Raw genomic sequence first — 9,899 nt, 5'->3', positions numbered from 1 at the left:
TCAGGTTTCTCCCCAGGACAGGTCCAGCATGACTACCCCCAGCCTAGTCTGCACCCTGCCAAAGCTGCTGGTTCTCAGCTTGGAGCTCCTGATTCTGTGTGGCCAGGTTGATGGTTTCTTCCAGGATGCCCGCCAGCAGGCTGCAGTGATGATGCTCTGTGGTCATGGCCCGCTCCTCCCACTGGCCCTGCCAGGCTTGGAATACCTGTGCCCAGATTCAGAGATGCCTGTCACTCAGCCAGCCTTGGAGCCAGCTCAAGGCCTACCCTCCATCCCCACTGACCCGCAGCACATGGTGTGTCTGAGCTCGGGTGGCCTGCACATGCAGGTCATAGAGGGCTGCCAGGTCCTGCTGTGCCATGTCCCACTCTTCCTGAAGGGCCTCCAGCTGGAATCTCAGCACCATCTGTTCCTACTGCCATCTCTGCCTCTCCTCACAGGCCTTCAGTGATAACACATACTCTTTGTTGAGTGCTACCTGTGTGCCAGGCTCTGTGCTAAATACTTAAGGTGTATTATTTTATCCAATAACAACCATATGTGGCATTGCTGTCTTACAGATTGGCAACAGTGGATCAGAGAAGTGACCTAACTTGCCCAAATTATCATGGCTAGTAAAGGTCAGAGCTGACATGGCACATGCCTTTCAGTGGTTTGCAACTCTCCTTGGGGTAAAGTCCAAAGCCAGAGCTGTGGCACACACTTGTCTCTTTAGCCTCACTTCTGACTATGCACCTGTTCAGCTCCAGCCAGATTGGAGAATTTGCAGTTCCCAGACCCACTTTGCCATTGTTTCCCTCTGAACCTTTGCTTATACTGTTTTGTCTTCTCTGAGAACATGTCCCCACTCCACCACCCCCCCATTAGTTACTGATGAACAGTAACTGCCCTTGTTAAGCTCAGTGTCCAGTGAATTTCCCTGGCGGATTTCTGCCTGTCCTTTAAGGCTCAACTTAGATTCCATCTCCTCTGATCCACTCCAGCCTGGGTCAGATATGCCTTTTTGGTCCCACATGCCCCTAGCTCCCCCATCCCATCCCTTAGCACTGAGAATTACCTCATCTATCCCTGACAAGGCTGGGAGGGCCATGAGAGAGGGTATGAACGATTTTGACTGATGATGGATCCCAGTCGATTTTGACTGATGATGGATCCCAGCCCCTAGCACAGTGCCTGGACCAATTAGAGCCTCAAGTCCCCTATTTGACCCTCCTTACCTCCTCTTCAGCCACCAGGCCTTTGACCTGGTCATCTGCCACCTCCTCCTTCTGTTCCAAATGCTTCAGCTTCTCTCGAATCCAAATTTGGTGCTGCTCCCTCAGTCTCTGCCTCTGGGCCTGGGCCAAGAAGAACTGCCGGGCCACATCTGGTGCTTGCTGGGCTCAGTCAGAAGTCCATGTGTGTGCACAGATTTAGGACCAGAGCCCAACTTTTCCAATAGAAACTCATCACCAGGGCTGCTCCCAGAACAACATCCAGGACGCAACTAGCCTGGAAGAGCTTGTAGCCTGGGCAGAGACTCAGGAGGCCACGGTGGGGAGAGGAAGGTAGTGGCTCTGCCAAGAGGTGCCATAGTGCCTCTAAGGATCCTATACCCTTAATCCAATAAATAGGAAAACAGTCCCTCCCCATGCCCCTGCCTTAGGGGTCTAGTCACCCTCAAGTCCTTTATTTGTCAACAACTTCGTATTTCTCCCTGATATTGGAGCAGGGTAAGCAGGGGCACATTAGCTGGGGCTCTGCAGCTCTTCACTCCCCCTACGGCTTCTAGTCATTCCTGGGGTACATGAGGTATTACCTGTTCCTTAGGGTGCCTGAAAGGATTCTTTTGGTGGAGCCCACGCCTTAGAGTTGCCATTCTTTCTGCCACTAGAGGAAAATGTAATTAATCACACCAAAGGCAGGGAAGACCTCCCACTCCCAGCTCATCCCCAAGTCCCAGACCCATCTTAGGGCTCTCCCTCGAGGCATGGGCTCTGGCTTACTGGTGACTCTATCACCTGCTGAGAAGATATTAGAAGTGACTGTTCCACACCTTTCCTCCCAGGACAGTGTAGGTTAAGATCAGGCCTTGGAAATCAGATAGATCAGGGTCCCAGCCCCTCCTCTTCTTAGCTGAATGACCTCGAGCAGGTGACTGGCCTAGTCTCCATGTGCTTCTCTGTCAAATTGAGCTGATAAAAGTTGTGGAGAGAATGAAATGAAGTACTGCACCAAAAGCACTGAGCAGTAAGGCACTTGCTCAATAAATAGGAGCTACCATGCCTGATTCCCAAGCCCCAAGGCTGTAAAAACAAGTTGTAAGCAATTATGAAAAAAAAAGAGAAAGGCCAGGAGAGGCTGGACAGGGACAGGGTTTCAACCACCCTGTGATAAATCATGGAAGACGAGAAAGGCCATGCAGCCTAAGGGGATGAAAGAGCACTAGATTAGGAGTCTAAGGACTTGAGTGTGATTATACTTCTGCTGCTCCTGATTACACCTGTGACCCCAGGCTCACAGGTCTCACATCTTTTCTTTTTCTTTTTCTTTTTTATGACAGAGTCTCGCTGTGTCACCCAGGCTGGAGTGCAGTGGTGCAATCTCAGCTCACTTCAGCCTGCGCCTCCCGGGTTCAAGTGATTATCCCACCTCAGCCTCCTGGGTAGCTGGGACTACAGGCATGCGCCACCATGCCTGGCTAATTTTTGTATTTTTGAGTAGAGACGAGGTTTCACCATGTTGGCCAGGCTGGTCTCGAACTCCTGGCCTCAGGTGATCTGCCCATCTCAGCCTCCCCAAGTGTTGGGATTACAGGCGTTTGAGCCACTGCGCCCGGCCCTCTCACATGTTTTCTTTTCTTTTCTTTTCCTTTTTGCGATGGAGTTTCACCTTGTTGCCCAGGCTGGAGTCCAATGGCATGATCTCGGCTCACTGCAACCTCTGCCTCCCAGGTTCAAGTGATCCTTCGGCCTCAGCCACCCGAGTAGCTGGGACTACAAGCGTGCGCCGCCACACCAGGCTAATTTTTGTATTTTTAGTAGAGACGGGGTTTCTGCATGTTGGCCAGGCTGGTCTTGAACTCCTGACCTCAGGTGATCTGCCCACCTCGGCCTCCCAAATTGCTGGGATTACAGACATGAGCCACCGCGCTCAGCCTCACATCTTTTCTTTAAGCCTCAGTTTGCTCACCTGAAAAGGGCACAGTGTTCCTTCCTGCTTAACATACTTTTGTGGCTCACCCGTGACCTTTAAGACAAAGTCCAAACATCTCTGTTTTACAAAACCCTGTGTGACCTGGCCCCTGCTGTCCTCTCCAGTCCTTCTCTCCTGACTCTTCTTCAAGTTCTATTCTCCAATAAGTTGAGCTACTTGCACTCCCTCAGGGAAACCAAGCACTTTCTTGCCTCTTTCCTGATTACGCCTGTGACCCCAGGCTCACAGGTCTCACATCTTTTCTTTTCTTTTTCTTTTTCTTTTTTATGACAGAGTCTCGCTGTGTCACCCAGGCTGGAGTGCAGTGGTGGAATCTCAGCTCACTTCAGCCTGCGCCTCCTGTCTTTGCCTGTCATTCTGTCTGCCTTCAGGTTCTTCACTCATCTTCGTTGACCTCCTTCAGGAATCACTTCCTCCATGAAGTCTTCCATCCCTCTCTTGCCAAGGCTAACTTAGATGCCCCACAGAACTCTGTGTTTATAAGCCTTTCAGAGCGCCGATTATGGTGGTGCAATTGTTTCTTCCCAGGAGATTATAAACTCCATGAGGGCAGGGAATTCCCAGGGCCTATGTGGCACCGGGCCCAGCACACAGTGGGTGGTCAATAAGTGTTTGGGAATCAATAAGTCAATGAATGAATGGAGGTCTTCCTCAAAGTGCTTTGGAAAGAGGACAAGAAGGCAGACACAAATGTGGCTCCCAAAAGGGTGAATGCAAAGACATACCTGTGGTTCTGGAAGCCTCATCACCTCAGCTCTGGCTCCTTGGAGCATCTGGCTTCTTGGGTGCTGGCTCCACGCTTTTACAACCTGTGGAGAAAGGGTTCGAGGTGGGTACTGGCCATGGCTAGCCCAAGTGCCCTCAGGCTTCGCCTTGCTCACCTCTAGCTCCCGCAGTGCCCTTCCCAGCTGGCTTAGCTCACTGTCCGTCAGGGTGTCCTCAAGGAGGCCTAAACGCAGGGGCCTCAGGCCAGCCCAGCGGGCCCGAGCCTCTTCTACTGCATTCCACAGGGTGGGCCTTACCTGTTTCACCTGCATCCTCCTTCCTGAGGCCCCCAACAGAGCAGCCTGGAGCAAACTGAGGGAGCTACCTAGTAAAGGGACACTCCAAGTGAATTACTCCTTCCTGTGGACTCCAAAGCACGCTGCTTGTGATACTTTTACTATTTATTAGTAGTACTATTCATAAAAATATCTAACCCCCACTAGGCTTTCACATATGCTTCATGGCACTTCACTAAGGCTGTTCATGGATTGCCTCTTTTTATCCACACAACACTCCAATCAGGCAGAAGCTCTAATCTATCCTGCCTCCCCCCACATTTTCCAGATGAGGCAATAGAAGCTCAAAGAGGTCAAGCAACTTCTTGGCAAGTGGCAGAGCCTAAACTCAAGCCCATGCCCTTCAACATGATACCAAACTGGCCTGAAGATAAACACATCTGGCCCTCACTGCTTTATCCTTGTGGGTGTGAACTGCTCTAACCTATCTTCCTCATTCCAAGGGACCTCCCACAGGGGAGGTCTGGGAACTTGCTAGCTGAATGAATGTGTGTTTGTTGATTTTGGAGACGAGGGCCAGGCATTTTTTTACTCTTTTATTATGGAAAATTTCAAACATATACAAAGTATAGGAAATCCTCTCTACCTGTCACCTAGCTTTGACAGTTATCAACTCATGCCATTTCTGTTTGATCAATACCCCCACCTCGACCTCCCCCAAATCCCCGACATCATAACATTTCAGAGGCTTGATTTTTTTTTCTTTTTTTCCACCAGCATCTACATTAAGGACACAGAGGCTTTGTTTTTTTATTTTTTGTTTTTTTGAGATGGAGTCTCACTCTGTCGCCCAGGCTAGAGTGCAGTAGCACGACCTTGGCTCACTGCAACCTCTGCCTCCCAGGTTCAAGCAGTTCTCGTGCCTCAGCCTCCCAAGTAGCTGGGACTACAGGTGCCTGCCACCATGCCCAGCTAATTTTTGTATTTTTAGTAGAGATGGGGTTTCACCATGTTGGCCAGGCTAGTCTCGAACTCCTGACCTCAGGTGATCTGTCCACCTCAGCCTTCCAAAATGCTGGGATTGCAGGCATGAGCCACCGCACCCAGCTGAGGCTTGATTTTTAATGGGTGTATGAAAATAGGAGACTCCCTTCTCTTCTCTTATCCTCTCTCTCCTCATTTATAAATTAGGCCTCCCTCTCTTTCCTTATTTGTAAATTATATCTGCCTCATGGGGTTGTGGTAAGAATCAAAGGCATTGTGCAAAAATGCTTGGTAAGTGGTTTAAGGCCTCTGAAGGGTGAGGGGTTACTTTCACTATTGACCTTACTTTGCCTCTCCAGTCTCTGTCAGCCTAGGCACTCTGGGGCCCTCTTGGAGTGTCAGACGCTCTCTCTGGGCTGGGGTTGGGGCTGAGGCTGGTTGGGTGATGGGTGAGGCAGGCCTAAGGACAGATCTCAGAGCTTCCCAAAGAACTCCACACTCCCTCCCTGGCCACCTTGGGGGTCCAGGCGAAGAAGTAGGCCACTGTAGTTGTTTCCTTCCAAGAGCCGTGAGACAATCCAGGGCAAAGAGCCCTCTGCCTCCTCACCAACAACTTCACCAGCCAACACCGCAGCAGGGGGCAGTCTCTGCAAGAGAGAGAGGAAGAAAGGCGATGTCCACTGGTGGATGGGGAAAGAAACTGGACAGAGTTACACTCTGATGGAAAGGGCAACTATTTCCAGAAACTTTTGTGTATCACCAGACAGATTTGAAACATTGTACAGATCTTTATTTTATTACTATTATTTTTTAAATTACAAAAGTAATACATTCTCCACAGGCATGGTGGCTCACACCTGTAATCCCAGCACTTTGGGAGGCCAAGGCTGGCGAATCACTTGAGGTCAGGAGTTCGAGACCAGCCTGGCTGACATGGTGAAACCCCATCTCTATTAAAAATACAAAAATTAGCCAGGTGTAGTAGCACACGGCTGTAATCCCAGCTACTAGGGAGGCTGAGGCAGGAGAATTGCTTGAACCCAGAGAGCAGAGGTTTCAGTGAGCCAAGATCATACCACTGCCCTCCAGCCTGGGCAACAAAGTGAGAGTGTGTCTCAAAAACAAAAAAAAAATTGTTTAAAAAGAAGTAATAGATTCTCATGGTAAAAAGTTTAAATAGTGTACCTGACAAGTGACTTGTACCCAGAATATATAAAGAGCTCTTACAACTCAATAATAAAAAGACAACCCAATTTTAAAATGGGCAAAAGAAGATGACATCAGTGAAAATGGCAGAGTAGGGAACTCCAAGAGTCCATTCATCCCCAGAAACACCTAGCAAAAATGGCCAGAAACAACCTTATTTTAACCTGAAAGATAGAGGTTTACAGCAACCAATGCTTAACCAGGAGAAAGGCAACTTAAATATGGTAAGAGATCTCTGTGGTGTTTTAACTTACCCTAGCTCCAACCCCTCCCCAGCACAGGGCTAATCTTGAAGAAAGCAGCCCAAATTTCTGGTGGGGGTTCCTGGTTAGGGAGGGAGCAGAGAAGATCTTGATCCCAATGGATTGTGTTTATCTTTTTTGATTGTCTGCAGTTTCCCCCGAAGAACTGATGAAAGGGAATTCTCTTTGCTTCACCAATCTCAGAACTCTCTCAAGGCAGAGCAGCTATACAGAGGATGTTCCCTGAAAACTGCTAAAGAACAAAAGAACAAGGAACTGCTGCCAGAAGCAAAAATAACAGTTGAGGCAAACAACTGACACCCTGAAAGACTGGGAAAAGTTTGGAAGTGGTATTTTTGGGAGAATAAGGGCTTCAGAAAGTTCCCATGTGTACTAGAGAGAGCAGAAAGCACACCCAGGGTAGGACTCACGTGCAGAAAAGGCCCAGTAAGACAGTAAGCTTTCATCTCTGTCTGGTCTTTGGGCTCAGCACAAGCAGGAAGTGAGGGCTAAAACAGAGCTGTAAATTGCCTGGCTAAGCTTAGGAGTGACTCCACACAGAGCCAATCTGCAAAGACCTAGAAAATTCTTTCTTTTTCTTTTTTCCTTCCTTCCTTCCTTTGTTTTCTTTTTCATATTCTTCTTTATTCTTTTTGCTTCTTTTTTTATTTGTTTCTTTCTTCTTCCTTTTAAAAAACAAAACAAAACTTTTTTTTGGGTCACAGGCATTTAAGGAATTCTATGTTAGGTCACTGGCTAACTACTAAAATAACAAAATGAAGTCTTCAGTGAATACAAAGAATACAGTCTTCAAAAAAAAAAAAAAAAAACCCCACAAAGATAAAGAAAGAATCTTGAAAACAGCAAGAGAGAAGCAGCTTATTATGTGCAATGGATCTTCAATAAGACTAAAAACAGACTTATCCCCAGAAACCATGGGATAACATAAAGTTGGCCCTTTATATCCAGAGGCTCTGCATCTGTGGATTCAAGCAAGCATGAATCAAAAATATTTGGGAGAAAAATGGTTTTGTCTGTACCGAGCATTTACAGGCTTTTTCTTGTCATGATTCCCTAAACAATACAGTATAATAATTTACATAACATTTACATTGTATTAGGAATTATAAGTAATCTAGAGATGATTTAAAGTATGTGGGAGGATGTACATAGGTTATGTGCAAATACTATAACTTTTTTTTTAGTTTTATTAGTTTTTTGTGTGTGTGTTGTTGTTGTTGTTTTCCTTTTTAGATGGAGTCTTACTCCATCACCCAGGCTGGAGTGTAGTGGCGTGATCTCAGTTCACTGCAACCTCCACCTCCAGGGTTCAAGCAATTTTCCTGCCTTGGCCTCCCCAGTAGCTGGGATTACAGGCACCCGCCACCATGCGCAGCTTATTTTTATATTTTTAGTAGATACGGGGTTTCACCATGTTGGCCAGGCTGGTCTCGAACTCCTGACCTCAGGTGATCCACCCGCTTTGGCCTCCCAAAGTGCTGGGATTACAGGCGTGAGCCACCGTGCCAGGCTAATTTTTGTATTTTTAGTAGAGACAGGGTTTCACCATGTTTGCCAGGCTGGTCTCAAATTCCTGACCCCAAGTGATCCACCCTTATTGGCCTCCCAAAGTGCTGGGATTACAGGTGTTAGCCACCATGCCCAGCTATTTTTATTAGTATTTTTTTAGACACAGTCTTGCTCTGTTACCCAGGCTGGAGTGCAGTCTTGTGATCATGGCTCACTGAAGCCTTGACCTCCTGGACTGAAACTATCACTTCAGCCCCTCAAGTAGCTATTAATATTTTTTTACAGTCTTTTTTAATTTTTATTTTTTTGTAGTGACAAGATCTCACTATGTTGCCCAGCCTGGTCTCAAACTCCTGGGCTCAAGCAATCCTTCTGCTTTGGCCTCCCAAAGGCTGGAATTACAGGCATGGGCCACTGTGCCTGGCTCAAACCATTTTATATAAGACACTTGAACATCTGTGAATGTTGATATCTGCTGGGGGGTCCTGGAACCAATCCCCAGAAAGATACAAAGAGACAATGGTATTTAAAGTGCTTAAAAAAATCCTGCCAATCAAGAATTATATATCTGGCAAAACTATCCTTCAAAAATGAAGGCAAAATTATGACACTTCTAGATAAATCAAAGCTGAAGTAATTCATTGTTAGTAGACTTGCCTTACCAAAAATGCTAAAGGGAGTCCATTAGCCTGAAATGAAAGGACGCTAGACAGTAACTTGAAGCCATATAAAGAAATAAGGAACAATAATAAGGTAACTACATGTGTAAATATAAAAGCCCATAATATTGCATTTTTGGTTTGTAACTCCTCTTTTTTGCCTATATGATTTAAAAAACAAATGCATAAAACAATAATTGTAAACCTATGATAATGGGCACACAATGTATACAGATATAATTTGTGACATTAGCAACATAATGGGAAAAGATGCAGATGTATGGGGTAAAATCTTTATAGATATTGAAGCTAAATTGGTATTAATTCAAGCTGGATTGCTATGTGGTTTTTGTTTTGTCTTTTTTTGTTTGTTTGTTTTTAGATGAGGTCTCACTATATTGCCCAGGCTGGTTTCAAACCCCTGGGTTCAAAAGATCCTTCTGCCTCAGCCTCCTGAGTAGCTGGGATTACAGGTGCATACCCTTGTGCCTGGTGAGATTGTTTTAAATTTAAGATATTAGCTGGGCCAGGTGGCTCACGACTGTAATCCCAGCACTTTGGGAGGCTGAGGCAGGCAGATCACGAGGTCAAGAGATCAAGACCTCCTGGCCAACATGGTGAAACCCCATCGCTACTAAAAAATACAAAAATTAGCTGTGCCTGTAATCCCAGCTACTCCGGAGGCTGAGGCAGGAGAATCACTTGAACCCGGGAGGCAGAGGTTGCAGTGAGCCGAGATCATGCCACTGCGCTCCAGCCTGGAGACAGAGCGAGACTCTGTCTCAAAATAAATAAATAAATAAATAAATAAATAAATAAATAAAATACATTTAAGATATTAATTGTAATCTCCAAGATGGCCACAAGGAAAATAAGTGGGTTTTTTTTGTTTTGTCTTGCTTTTTTAGACAGGGTATCACTCTGTCACCCAGGCTAGAGTGCAGTGGCACGATCATGGCTCACTGCAGCCTCAACTTTCCAGACTCCAGTGATCCTCCCACTTCAGCCTCCTGAGTAGCTAGGACCACAGGCCTGCACCACCATGCCTGGCCAATAGAAAAATAACCTTTAAAAATATGGAA

The sequence above is a fragment of the Nomascus leucogenys genome, chromosome 2 (assembly GCF_006542625.1).
Source record: "Nomascus leucogenys isolate Asia chromosome 2, Asia_NLE_v1, whole genome shotgun sequence".
NCBI lineage: Eukaryota > Metazoa > Chordata > Mammalia > Primates > Hylobatidae > Nomascus > Nomascus leucogenys.
Note: the sequence above shows the minus strand (reverse complement) of the source record.